The sequence below is a fragment of the Cajanus cajan genome, chromosome 4, assembly GCF_000230855.2.
Source record: "Cajanus cajan strain Asha chromosome 4, NIPB_CcT2T_4, whole genome shotgun sequence".
NCBI classification, from domain to species: domain Eukaryota; kingdom Viridiplantae; phylum Streptophyta; class Magnoliopsida; order Fabales; family Fabaceae; genus Cajanus; species Cajanus cajan.
Genome location: NC_138520.1, coordinates 33757869 through 33770608, shown reverse-complemented (window position 1 = coordinate 33770608; position 12740 = coordinate 33757869). Strand labels below are relative to the sequence as shown.

General features: G+C 43.6%; 1 pseudogene; it reads right to left on the bottom strand.

Moving 5' to 3' along the window:
- The window catches only part of LOC114915660 (uncharacterized protein At5g03900, chloroplastic-like), a 90619-nt pseudogene extending 78249 nt beyond the window's left edge, over positions 1–12370 (bottom strand).
- Between the last annotated feature and the right edge of the window lie 370 nt (positions 12371–12740).

The following is a 12740-nucleotide window of genomic DNA, read 5'->3' as shown; positions in this document are numbered from 1 at the left end:
ATTTTTTTTATTTTATTTTATTTTATTTTATTTTTTTATATACTTTACAATACTCCCCAACAAACAGGAATTTTTGATGAAATAACACTAAGCCCGAGAAGTCTAAGAGGTGATATATTGAAGGAGGCAAGAGGAATGGGTTAGTGTTGAAAAATCATAGGAGGAGTAAGCCTACTTTTGGGCCTTAGCTCCTAAGTTTTTATAGCATTTATTTTTATTTTATTTTCCAATTTTACCCTTGTATTTTGGGGTGCTTAGGACTTAGAATTTATTTTCCCTTGTATTTCCCATTTTTCCCTTGTATTATGGGGTGCTCTAGATAATTAGGTTTTTAATTTTGGGCTAGGGTGTTAATTAGAGGGTGACGCATGTTTTTGGTGTCATTGGGTCTATTTTTGGTGTTAGAAAGGCTTAGGCCCAAGTGGAGGGCAAAGGTTGCATGGTCTTATCATGCACCTAGATATAGCCAATCTAAACCCAAAGATTCCATCCTTGGCCACCAAGTTGCATCTAGGGTTCATTTGCATTTCATTTGGAATTCATTTGCCTACTCCAAATGCAACCCTAGATGCCTCCCCTCCTATAAATATCCAACACCCCACACCTTGTAAATACTTTGGAATTTATGATATTAAGAGAGCCTTTGTGCCTTAATATTCTTCCTTAGTCCCCTTGGTCATTTCGGCCACCTATCCTTCTCATCTTCACCGTGAGTGTTCTCACCTTTAGGAGTGGCCTTCATCCATCAATGAAGTGAGCCAAAACCCTAGAGTACCACCTTAGCATTTCATCAAACACCTAGCCTCCATAAACACCATTCGCCCATCTCCATCTCCAAGGCTAGAAACCTGGAGTTCCATGATCCAAGGAGTCCGGTCATCCCTCTTTCAAGCTCTTAACTCAATCCATGCAAGGAGGGTTGCCATCAATTTTTGTCCCCGAAAATAGGTCTACCTGAAAAGTGGAATGGATACTGTTCCTTGAACTGACTCTCCACCTCCTAGGTAACCTCACCAGTAGTTGCATCCCAAACAATTCTCACCAAGCTGATGGACTTGCCACGAAGCTTTTTCAACTTGTGATCAACCACAGCTACCGGTCTCTTATCATAGGTCAATTTTTCTCTAACTTGCACCTCATCCAACTCTACCACATGACTCTGGTCTCTAATGTAGTTCCTCAACTGTGAAACGTGAAACACATGCTCTCCCTCTTCAAATTCTAGAGGTCTCCTCCTCCTATCAGCATAGGACTTTCATCAACTCTGGGTAGCCCTCAACCTTTCCTGAATCTATCTCACCATCTCAGTAGTCTAAAGAACTAACTCTGGACCAACCACTACTGACTCACCCTCCTGATTCCAACATAATGGAGTCATACACCTCTTACCATACAAAGCCTCAAAAGGAGCCATGCCAATACTCAAATGATAACTGTTATTATAAGTGAACTTTACCAATGGTAACACCTCCTCCCAGCTACCCAGATGATCCAACACACAAATTCTCAAGAGATTCTCCAATGACTGAATTGACCTCTCCGACTGATCATCTGTTTGTGGATGATAAGCGGAGCTTAACCTCAACCTCATCCTCAAAGCCTGATGCAGAGTCTGCCAACCTGGACGTAAACCTTGGATCTCTGTCAAAGATAATACTAGAAAACACTCCATGCAACCGTACTATCTCTCTAATATACAACTGTGCAAGCCTCTCCAAGGACCACCTCTTGACAGGAAGAAAGTGCGCACACTTTGTCAACCTAACAACAATCACCCAAATAGAGTCAATGTTCCTAGCTGTCCTAGGCAACCCAACCACAAAGTCCTTAGTGACACTATCACACTTCTACTCGAGAATCTTCATCAGCATGAAGCTCAAAACCAACTGCCCTCTCGGTACCAAGCAACCCCAAAATCCTCAACAAATTTGGATCCTGTAATTGCTTAGTTCCCATCTGTCTCAAGAACTCATTAGTTATGGTGATCATACCACAACTAATGTGGTCTTGCACAACCTCCACCTCTAGTCTCAAATCTCTGTACTGCTTAATCAGTTGCAACTCCCTAATCATCATAACCGACACATGAATGGATTTCCTACTCAATACATCTGCTACCACACTCGCCTTCCCAGGATGATACATCAACTGGAAATCAAAGTTCTTTAGGAATTCCATCCACCTTCTCTGTCTCATATTCAACTCCTTCTGATTACTAAATACACTGAATCTCGCACCATACAGATAGTGCCTCCACGACTTCAAGGCAAACACCACAACTGCAAGCTCCAAATCATGAGTAGGATAATTCCTCTCATAAGTCTTAAGTTGCCTTGAAACATATGCTACTACTTGTAGACCCCTAAAATTGTCCGGGTCAGAAATAAGACTCGAAGACTCTCAAAGACCGAAGGAAAGTCAGCCGAAAGGACTCCTGGAAGACCCTGGAAGACCCTAGGATGATTATTCGTAGGTTTAGAAGTCTTAGAGTAGCTTAAAATAAAGATGTGGGAGGATTGAAGCTCAATACGGCCTCCTAGAAGTTCAGTACGGCCGTACTGAACAATTTAAACTACAATACGGCCGTACTGAAACCAATACGGCCATACTGAAGTTTTTGAACTTCAGTACGGCCGTACTGAAACCAATACGGCCGTACTGAAGTTTTTGAAACTTCAGTACGGCCGTACTGAATTCAATACGGCCGTACTGTAGTTCAAATCTTCAGTACGGGCAGTATTGATGTCAGAGGCCGTACTGCGCCTCACTCCTATATATAGGACGTCATTTGGACGTCATTCCACACATTTCCACACATTTGGACACTTTTTCCATACTTTTGGACCCTCTTGCTGAGTATTCTGGGGTTTTTGAGCAGTGTTCTGCCCTAGAAGTCTCTCCGAGAGCCGATCCGACAAAGTTCTTGAGTTCTGAGTATTTAGCTTGAGGATTCGAACTAGTCGAAGGGAAATCTTTTTGATTTCCATAGTAAAAATTAATTTTTAGGGAAGGAACGAGCGAGCGTGTAGTGGGAAGGAGCGCCAAAAAGCCTCCTAACGTCTATTTAAATATATAAAAGCACGCTTCAAAGGTTTCTTTTCCAAATCCCTTCTTTTACCGCTTTCTGATTGTTGCATTGCATATTTAGAATTTTCATCATGTAAATATTCCGCTTATAATCGTTTCTAATAAATAGGGGTAATTTAGTAATTTTACACTGTTATTTATGAAATAATCCGTCATAGGGAACCCGAAAGGGGCGTTGTGGGGTGCTAACACCTTCCCCGCACATAACCGACTCCCTTACCCAACTCTGGTTGTAATGGCCAAGGTTGATTTGCGAAAATCAATTGCCTTATCCCTTTTTCCAATGTTTTGAGTAAAACATTGGTAGCGACTCCAAGAACCCTTCTTTTTGCGAAAACCACTAATCCATGGAGGGTCCCGCTTGGGATTAACATGGATTGGTGAAATCATTTAATAAAATTGTTAGTTCGATGAGGTCTCAGTTTGAGAATAAGTCGTTCTAACAATCCATCATTTTTCAAAACTTAAAAAGAGTCCAACCATCGTCGCGAATGCCAAGGTCCGTTTCGGTGGGTGGCGACAGATGGCGACTCCACTGGGGAAGCCTCGAGAGTCAGTCCCATTTAGTGATGGATTATTTCTAAAATAATAGTTTAAAATTACTTCATTACCCCTCGCTTGTATGATAATATGTTTTATCTATGTGGCTTTTAATAACTGTTGAATGTTTAAATTTTTGCAATTGTTTGAAATAAAAACTGCACACAAACCTTTGCACACAACAGTTCCCTCTATACCCGGGGGCATGAGTGGAAAGCCATAGGGAGTGGATGTTAGTACGGCCGGTTGTCGAATGGGTCTATAGGTGCCCGTAGACCGTTGTCGGAAAGCATCACTCAAGGTGATAACCATGAACTCAAGTCCGACAATGCGTTGGAACTTTCCATCGACTTACGACGAGAGGGATTGGGTCCCTATAATGGGGGCACCTTGGGGGCCTCAGACCAGTGAGAACAGTTAGAACCTCCTTGAATATGCACTTTTCTGCAGGATACCCCTACCTCGTGATTCGCTCGTGACTGTTCGTGGATGAGTGAATTGTTTGTGCATTGTTTATGTGACATTGTTTAAGCATACATTGCATTCTTTAAACATACAACATTTCCTTTTAAAATAAGAATAAATAGGAATAAGAATCTTCCATTACATGGTGTTAACATCTACCTTCATCACATTCATATAGGTAGTTTCCCTTTTCACCCAAAAAATACAAAAACAAAATACCCAAAAAAAAAAAAAAATTATTTATCCAAACCAAGCAATATCATGCATCATCTTAGGAGCATCCCGAAAACATGATAATGCTTAGTTGAATAAACACAATGCATGCATATTCAACGTCATCATCTCATATCATGCATTCTTATCAAAGATCATGGAGGGATCTAGGTTTGCATTTCATACATCCCTCCTAGTAATTCATTAATAATAGTAATAAAAAGAAAGGATTAACCGATGCGTATGTTCAGAATGGATCGCACGCCATTTGTTATTAAATGCAAGCCAACAACCGCGTCAAGCGAACACACGTCAACTCCGTTGTTGGTAATCAAGACAAACAAAGGGGAAGGTCCAACACCGTTAAGGATCACTACTCCAAGGCCTTTTCCCTACGAATCAAATAAGGCTGTGCCATGGATATACGACATCCATTTTTCTGCCGACAGCGATATCTCCAACATCGCTGGACTTGGGGGCATGACTAGGAGTGGCAGGATCTACACTCCCGAAGATCTTCATGATAAAGCTCCCAAGAATAAAGGAAAAGAAAAAGAAAAGGAGAAAACCGAGGAAAATAAAGAATCCGAGGAGGAGACAGACGAGCTGTTAAAATATATCCAACAGAGCGAGTACTCCATCGTGGATCAACTTCATAGGATGCCAGCAAAGATTACCCTATTGTCGTTGATCCTAAGCTCCGAACCGCATCGACAAGCTCTGTTGAAAGTCTTGAACGAGGCATATGTGTCGCACACTATCTCCCAAGACAAATTTGAGGGGATTGTTAGTCACATCACGGCTAATGATCACCTCACTTTCACCGATGAAGAAATCCCCGCTGGGGGACCAAATCACAACAAGCCCTTGCACATCTCTGTAAAGTGCAAGGAGTATCAGATCGCTAAAGTCTTGGTAGATAATGGATCTTCCTTGAATGTGATGCCAAAAAGAACGCTCGAGCAAGTGGCAATCAAGGGAATCCAAATGCGCCCGAGCAACATGATCGTTCGAGCTTTCGACGGTTCTAAAAGAGAAGTGGTGGGAGAAGTCAATCTCCCAATCCAAATTGGACCCACCATCTTCAACGTCGAATTTCAAGTGATGGACATTACTCCCGCATACAGCTGTCTCCTCGGCCGACCTTGGATTCATGATGCGAAAGCTGTTCCTTCTACGCTCCACCAGAAAGTCAAATTCATAGTGGGTGACAAGCTGGTGACTGTACAAGCTGAAGATGACATACTCATCAGCAAGCCATCCACCATACCTTACGTGGATGCAGCAGAGGAAGCTTTAGAAACCGCCTTCCAAGCATTGGAGATTGCCAATGTTGAAACGTTTCCCCGAGAAATGAAAAAGGTAGCCTCCATGCTCACCAAGAACGGATACTTGCCAGGACAAGGACTTGGCAAGGTTTCCCAAGGAATTCCCGAGCTACCCGTTATCAAGAATAATCCGGGGAAACAAGGGTTAGGATACAACCCTAATAAAGATCAAAGGACGAAGAGGAACCAAGATCCTTCTCGACGTTCTTTAAGCCAGATCTTTAGGAAGGCCGGTTCACAAGCGTTAAGGCCGGTCGTCGTCATCAAGTGCTCTTCTCCTTCCGATAGGGATGTATAGACCTGATGACTATTAGAGATTACTCCTCGGGGACAGCCCGACCCCCGAGCCTCGATAGGGCACATGTTTCCATTATGATTATAATAAAATCATTCTTTATTATTTCTTATTGCTTCTTTTCTTGCTTACAATAAATCTCTAAGCCACATTATTTTTTAACCCTGTTTGAATAAGCATAAATGAGGTTAAAATCGTCTTAATAACAATAAACCCGCATCATTTTTTATGTGGAAGTGTGTGACAACTTGGAGCACCTTTCCTTGGCCTCGACAGGTGCCATCATGGATAAAAAAGAAATCCTAAAAACAAAAAGCTCGGCAGGAAACCCAAAAAGGGGGCTGCGCAAAAATAAGAGCAAAGAACCCGCTAGGAATCCCACAAAAGGGTGACCTAGGCAAAAGTTAGGGTTACAAAAATAAACAAAAACAAAGGTCTGCTAAGACGCCACGAAAGGGTGTTTTAGGCAAAAATAAGGACAATCAAAAAGCGAAAATAAATCCATGATGGTACCATGAGCCGAATTCAAAAAGAAAGGTTCAAGGGAAGTTATCTAAGTTGTCAAATCACAACGTCAATAACAGGACTTTCTTAACTTCATAAGTGTTTAATCAAACAAGCCTAAACACATGAGCCTACCTTGGCCAGCCATTCTTACAAAAACAATTTTCAATAAATAATCCCCTCTAAAACACAAACTTTTGAAAAAAGAATATCTTTCCTTTCTTTTCTCTTGTCCCAAAAGATTTTAGAGTAATCTAGTGGAAACATGGAGATATAGTGGTCAATAGGAGGGTTGACACGTTTTCTAAAGGAAGGAAAGGATCACTGGGTTGATGACTCCCATCTCAATATAACGCGCATCATTCCTCGGTTACAGAAATCGGCAGCGCACAGCCCGTCTAGAGGAATGGCAAAAATCCAAGCAAAGAAACGCATCGGTTAATTCTTTTGAAAAATAAATCAAATAGAATTAGGTGCATCATACCGCATACATGCATACAGATGATAGGTGTACTGGAAGATCACTTATTCTCTGTTTATTGAAAAAACAAACAAAAAAACAAAAAACAAAAAAAATATAAACTTCAGAAAAAACAATGCGCCCGTACCATGTTCAGTACGCCCGTACTAAAATTAGGGTTATGAACAAATTTTTAACTCAATACAGGCGTACTGAAATGGATACAGCCGTATTGGCCTTTAGTTACACATTTAAAGACCTTATCATGAGGCAATCGCATAAAATAGAAAAATAGCAAAAAAATTGCTTGTGTATGACAGCAGCCAACAGAAAAAGCCAAAAAACGACAAAAAAGGCAAAAATTCAGAAAATCAACCGCATCATACAGAATAACTGAGCCTGGAGAGGCTTGCCGAAATAATACTACCTCATCATACAGAATAACTGAGCCTGGAGAGGCTTGCCGAAATAATACTCCCCCATCGTACAGAATAACTGAGCCTGGAGAGGCTTGCCGAAATAATACTCCCTCATCATACAGAATAACTAAGCCTGGAGAGGCTTGCCGAAATAATACTCCCTCGTCATACAGAATAACTGAGCCTGGAGAGGCTTGCCGAAATAATACTCCCCAATCATACAGAATAACTGAGCCTGGAGAGGCTTGCCGAAATAATACTCCCCAAGAGACATCTCAGCTTGCACTCTTGGGCTGAACAGAAAATCAATAAATCGTACAGAATAATTGAGCCTGGAGAGGCTTGCTGAAATAATACTCCCCAGAGACTTCTCAGCTCACACTCTTGGACCAAATCCCCAGTAAGAGCTATCAAAGTAAGATCAGTAAGATTCCCCAATGGAAGCATGATCATCCGAACAGAATATCCGAGTCAAAGGACTTTGACTTCCTCAGTGGAAGATAGCTTTCCAACTTGAGCGACGAGTGAAGCTAAGCCTGAAGAGGCTTTCTAAATAATACTCTGGGATACATAAGATCCTCAATCCCCATTCGCCTACTCAGAGGCACCCCTTCAAAAAGAGAAAAATCAAAAAGATCAATAACCATTCCCCAAGCAGAATCCGGCACTCAGCCGAACACTGAACATCAAGATCATTCGCCTACTCAGAGGCACTCCTTCAAAAAGAGAAAAAATAAAAAACATCAACAACCATTCCCCAAGCGGAATCCGGCACTCAGCCGAACACCAAACATCAAGATAATTCGCCTACTCAGAGGCACTCCTTCAAAAAGAGAAAATCCAAAAAGATCAATAATCATTCCCCAAGCGGAATTCGGCATTCAGCCAATCATTGAACGTCAAGATGATCCGCCTAACAGAAGAGGCTAATCAAAATTAACGACAGAATCCCCCAGCGGATAACAGCCTACGCAGAGGTAACAAAACCAAGAAAATCAAAAAGAGTCACCCGAATAAGGATAACCGGGATACTCCACCAACGTCGAAAGGACGTCAGCCAATCATAAGGCACCGCTCACTTCGGAAAGAGCATTTTTGTGTCTGCGTCCCTAAGGAATCAGAAATTCCCCAGTGGGCACCAACTACGCAATGGAAAGTTGGGACACAAGAACCTATGAGTAACTGCACATCCCATAGACGGATCCCTGCGTTATCCAGCCCTCAGTGGCACAAAAATCAAAAACAATTGTCGAAGCAGCATCGTGGACTATGGAGACAAAATCATCACAAATCCCTGGAGAGGGCAAACTCACACTGCCAACGTCGTCAGAAACACGGAGGCAAACCCTGGGGGGGGCAAACCACAGACCCTGGAGAGGGCAAACTCCCACTGCCAACGTCGTCAGAAACACAGAGGCAGACCCTGGGGAGGGCAAACCATAGACCCTGGAGAGGGCAAACTCACGCTACCAAAGTGACCAGAAGCACGGAGGTACGCAACCCTGGGGAGGGCAAACCGCAGACCCTGGAGAGGGCAAACTCACGCTACAAAAGTGACCAGAAGCACGGAGGTACGCAACCCTGGGGAGGGCAAACCGCAGACCCTGGAGAGGGCAAACTCACGCTACCAAAGTGACCAGAAGCACGGAGGTATGCATCCCTAGGGAGGGCAAACCGCAGACCCTGGAGAGGGCAAACTCACTCTACCAAAGTGACCAGAAGCACGGAGGTACGCAACCCTGGGGAGGGCAAACCGCAGACCCTGGAGAGGGCAAACTCACGCTACCAAAGTGACTAGAAGCACGGAGGTAAGCAACCCTGGGGAGGGCAAACCGCAGACCCTGGAGAGGGCAAACTCAGCTGTCAAGGTTGTCAGAAACACCGAGACAGACCCTGGAGAGGGCAAACTCACGCTACCAAAGTGACCAGAAGCACGGAGGTATGCAACCCTGGGGAGGGCAAACCGCAGACCCTGGAGAGGGCAAACTGTGATCAGAAACACTGAGGTATGCAACGAGCCTGGAGAGGCGACGACTAATACTCAGCTACCCCATCGTCAGAAACAACGGAGGTATGCAACTGCCAATGTCGTCAGAAACACAGAGGCAGAGCCTGGAGAGGCGGTACTCAGCTACCCCGTCGTCAGAAACACGGAGGTATGCAGCGGCCAACGTCGTCAGAAACACGGTAACCGCAGACCCTGGAGAGGGCAAACTCACGCTACCAAGGTTGTCAGAAACACCGAGGTACGCGACGAGCCTGGAGAGGCGACGACTAATACTCAGCTACCCCGTCGTCAGAAACAACGGAGGTATGCAACTGCCAATGTCGTCAGAAACACAGAGGCAGAGCCTGGAGAGGCGGTACTCAGCCACCAACGTCGTCAGAAACACGGAGGTGTGCAACTGCTAACGTCGTCAGAAACACGGAGGCAGAGCCTGGAGAGGTGGTACTCAGCTACCGAGGTTGTCAGAAACACCGAGGTATGCACGAGCGTGGAGAGGCGACGACTAATACTCAACCTGGAGAGGCTACTCAACAATTTTCCACCGGAAGACACTACAAGTCGGAAGGATGGCTTATTCCCCGGACAATTGGGTCAACTCCTTTACTTGTCAACCGGTACACCAAAAAGCCGTTTGACTAAGTAAAGGGGGGGCAGCTGTAGACCCCTAAAATTGTCCGGGTCGGAAATAAGACTCGAAGACTCTCAAAGACCGAAGGAAAGTCAGCCGGAAGGACTCCTAGAAGACCCTGGAAGACTCTAGGATGATTATTCGTAGGTTTAGAAGTCTTAGAGTAGCTTAAAATAAAGATGTGGGAGGATTGAAGCTCAATACGGCCTCCTAGAAGTTCAGTACGGCCGTACTGAACAATTTAAACTACAATACGGCCGTACTGAAACCAATACGGCCATACTGAAGTTTTTGAACTTCAGTACGGCCGTACTGAAACCAATACGGCCGTACTGAAGTTTTTGAAACTTCAGTACGGCCGTACTGAATTCAATACGGCTGTACTGTAGTTCAAATCTTCAGTACGGGCCGTATTGATGTCAGAGGTCGTACTGCGCCTCACTCCTATATATAGGACGTCATTTGGACGTCATTCCACACATTTCCACACATTTGGACACTTTTTCCATACTTTTGGACCTTCTTGCTGAGTATTCTGGGGTTTTTGAGCAGTGTTCTGCCCTAGAAGTCTCTCCGAGAGCCGATCCGACAAAGTTCTTGAGTTCTGAGTATTTAGCTTGAGGATTCGAACTAGTCGAAGGGAAATCTTTTTGATTTCCATAGTAAAAATTAATTTTTAGGGAAGGAACGAGCAAGCGTGTAGTGGGAAGGAGCGCCAAAAAGCCTCCTAACGTCTGTTTAAATATATAAAAGCACGCTTCAAAGGTTTCTTTTCCAAATCCCTTCTTTTACCGCTTTCTGATTGTTGCATTGCATATTTAGAATTTTCATCATGTAAATATTCCGCTTATAATCGTTTCTAATAAATAGGGGTAATTTAGTAATTTTACACTGTTATTTATGAAATAATCCGTCATAGGGAACCCGAAAGGGGCGTTGTGGGGTGCTAACACCTTCCCCGCACGTAACCGACTCCCTTACCCAACTCTGGTTGTAATGGCCAAGGTTGATTTGCGAAAATCAATTGCCTTATCCCTTTTTCCAATGTTTTGAGTAAAACATTGGTGGCGACTCCAAGAACCCTTCTTTTTGCGAAAACCACTAATCCATGGAGGGTCCCGCTTGGGATTAACATGGATTGGTGAAATCATTTAATAAAATTGTTAGTTCGATGAGGTCTCAGTTTGAGAATAAGTCGTTCTAACAATCCATCATTTTTCAAAACTTAAAAAAAGTCCAACCATCGTCGCGAATGCCAAGGTCCGTTTCGGCGGGTGGCGACACTACTCTCCCTTCCTGCATCAACACACAGTCCAACCCCTGGTGAGAAGCATAACAGAACATCAAAATACTCACCAATGTCAGGTAACACCAAAATTGGAGAAGTAGTCAATCACCTCTTTAATTCCTGAAAACTCTGTTCACAAGCGTTCACCCAAACAAAAAGTTGATCCTTCCGAATCAGTTAAGTTAAAGGCATTACTATTCGAGAGAAACCCTCTATGAATCTTTGATAGTAACCCGTTAACCCAACAAAACTCAGAATCTTCGTAACAGTCCTCGAACGCTCCCACTGAATCACAGCCTCTACCTTGGCTGGATCCACTGCAATCCCCTCTGTCGATATCACATGCCCAAAAACTTCACCTCAGACAACTAAAACTCATACTTGGACAACTTGGCATACAACTACCTCTCCCTCAGCACCTCTAAAACCAACCTCAGATGCTCACGGTGATCCTCCAAAGATCTAGAATACACCAATATATCATCAATGAAGACCACCACAAACCTGTCCACAACCTGTCCAAGAATGACCAAAAAAAATCCTGTTCATGTAATCCATGAACACTGTTGGAGCATTAGTGACACCGAAACGCATCACTACGTACTCACAGCGACCATACCTAGTCCTGAAAGTAATCTTCGGTATGTCACTCTCCTTTATCCTGATCTGATGGTATCTGGATCTCAAATCAATCATCAAAAACATCGAAGCTCCCCTCAGTTGATCCATCAAACCATCAATCCTTGGAAGTGGATACTTATTCTTTATCGTCAACTTATTCAGTTGCCAATAATCAACACACAAACGGCCCCACCATCCTTCTTTTTTACTAACAATATCGGGCACCCCAAGAAGAAACACTAGGCCTGACCACCTGTTTCTCCAACAAATCATCAATCTGTCTCTTCAGCTCTACCAACTCAACTAGAGCCATCCTATAAGGAACCACTAATACCGGTTTTACACCTAGTACCAGATCAATGCTAAACACAACATCACGCACAAGTGATAATCCTAACACATCATCTGGGAACACCTCAGGAAACTTACTGACAATCTCAATCCCAGTGATGGCCCTCTCCGTCTCAACATTCAAGGCGACAAACAACATGAAACACTCAGCTCCATCTCTCATCAACTACTCAGCCTGACCTGCTGACAACAACACCTCATCCTACAATTGAGGAAATACCAACTCTCTTCGAGCACAGTCTATAAGGATGTGATGGGCAGATAACCAATCCATCCCTAAAATTATATCGATATCCACCTTGAGCAACACAATCAGGTTCACTCGAAACCTCTTACTAAACACCCCTATCGGGCATCTCTCACACATCTCCGATGTCACCAAAGAAATTAAAGCTGGAGTAGATACATACAAATCAACGTGCCATGCAGACACCGACAACCCAATCTCCCCACACAATTCAACAGAAAAATAAATGAATGTGTGGCACCAGAATCAAATAGGAACAAAACATCCTCACCTACTACTTTCCCCT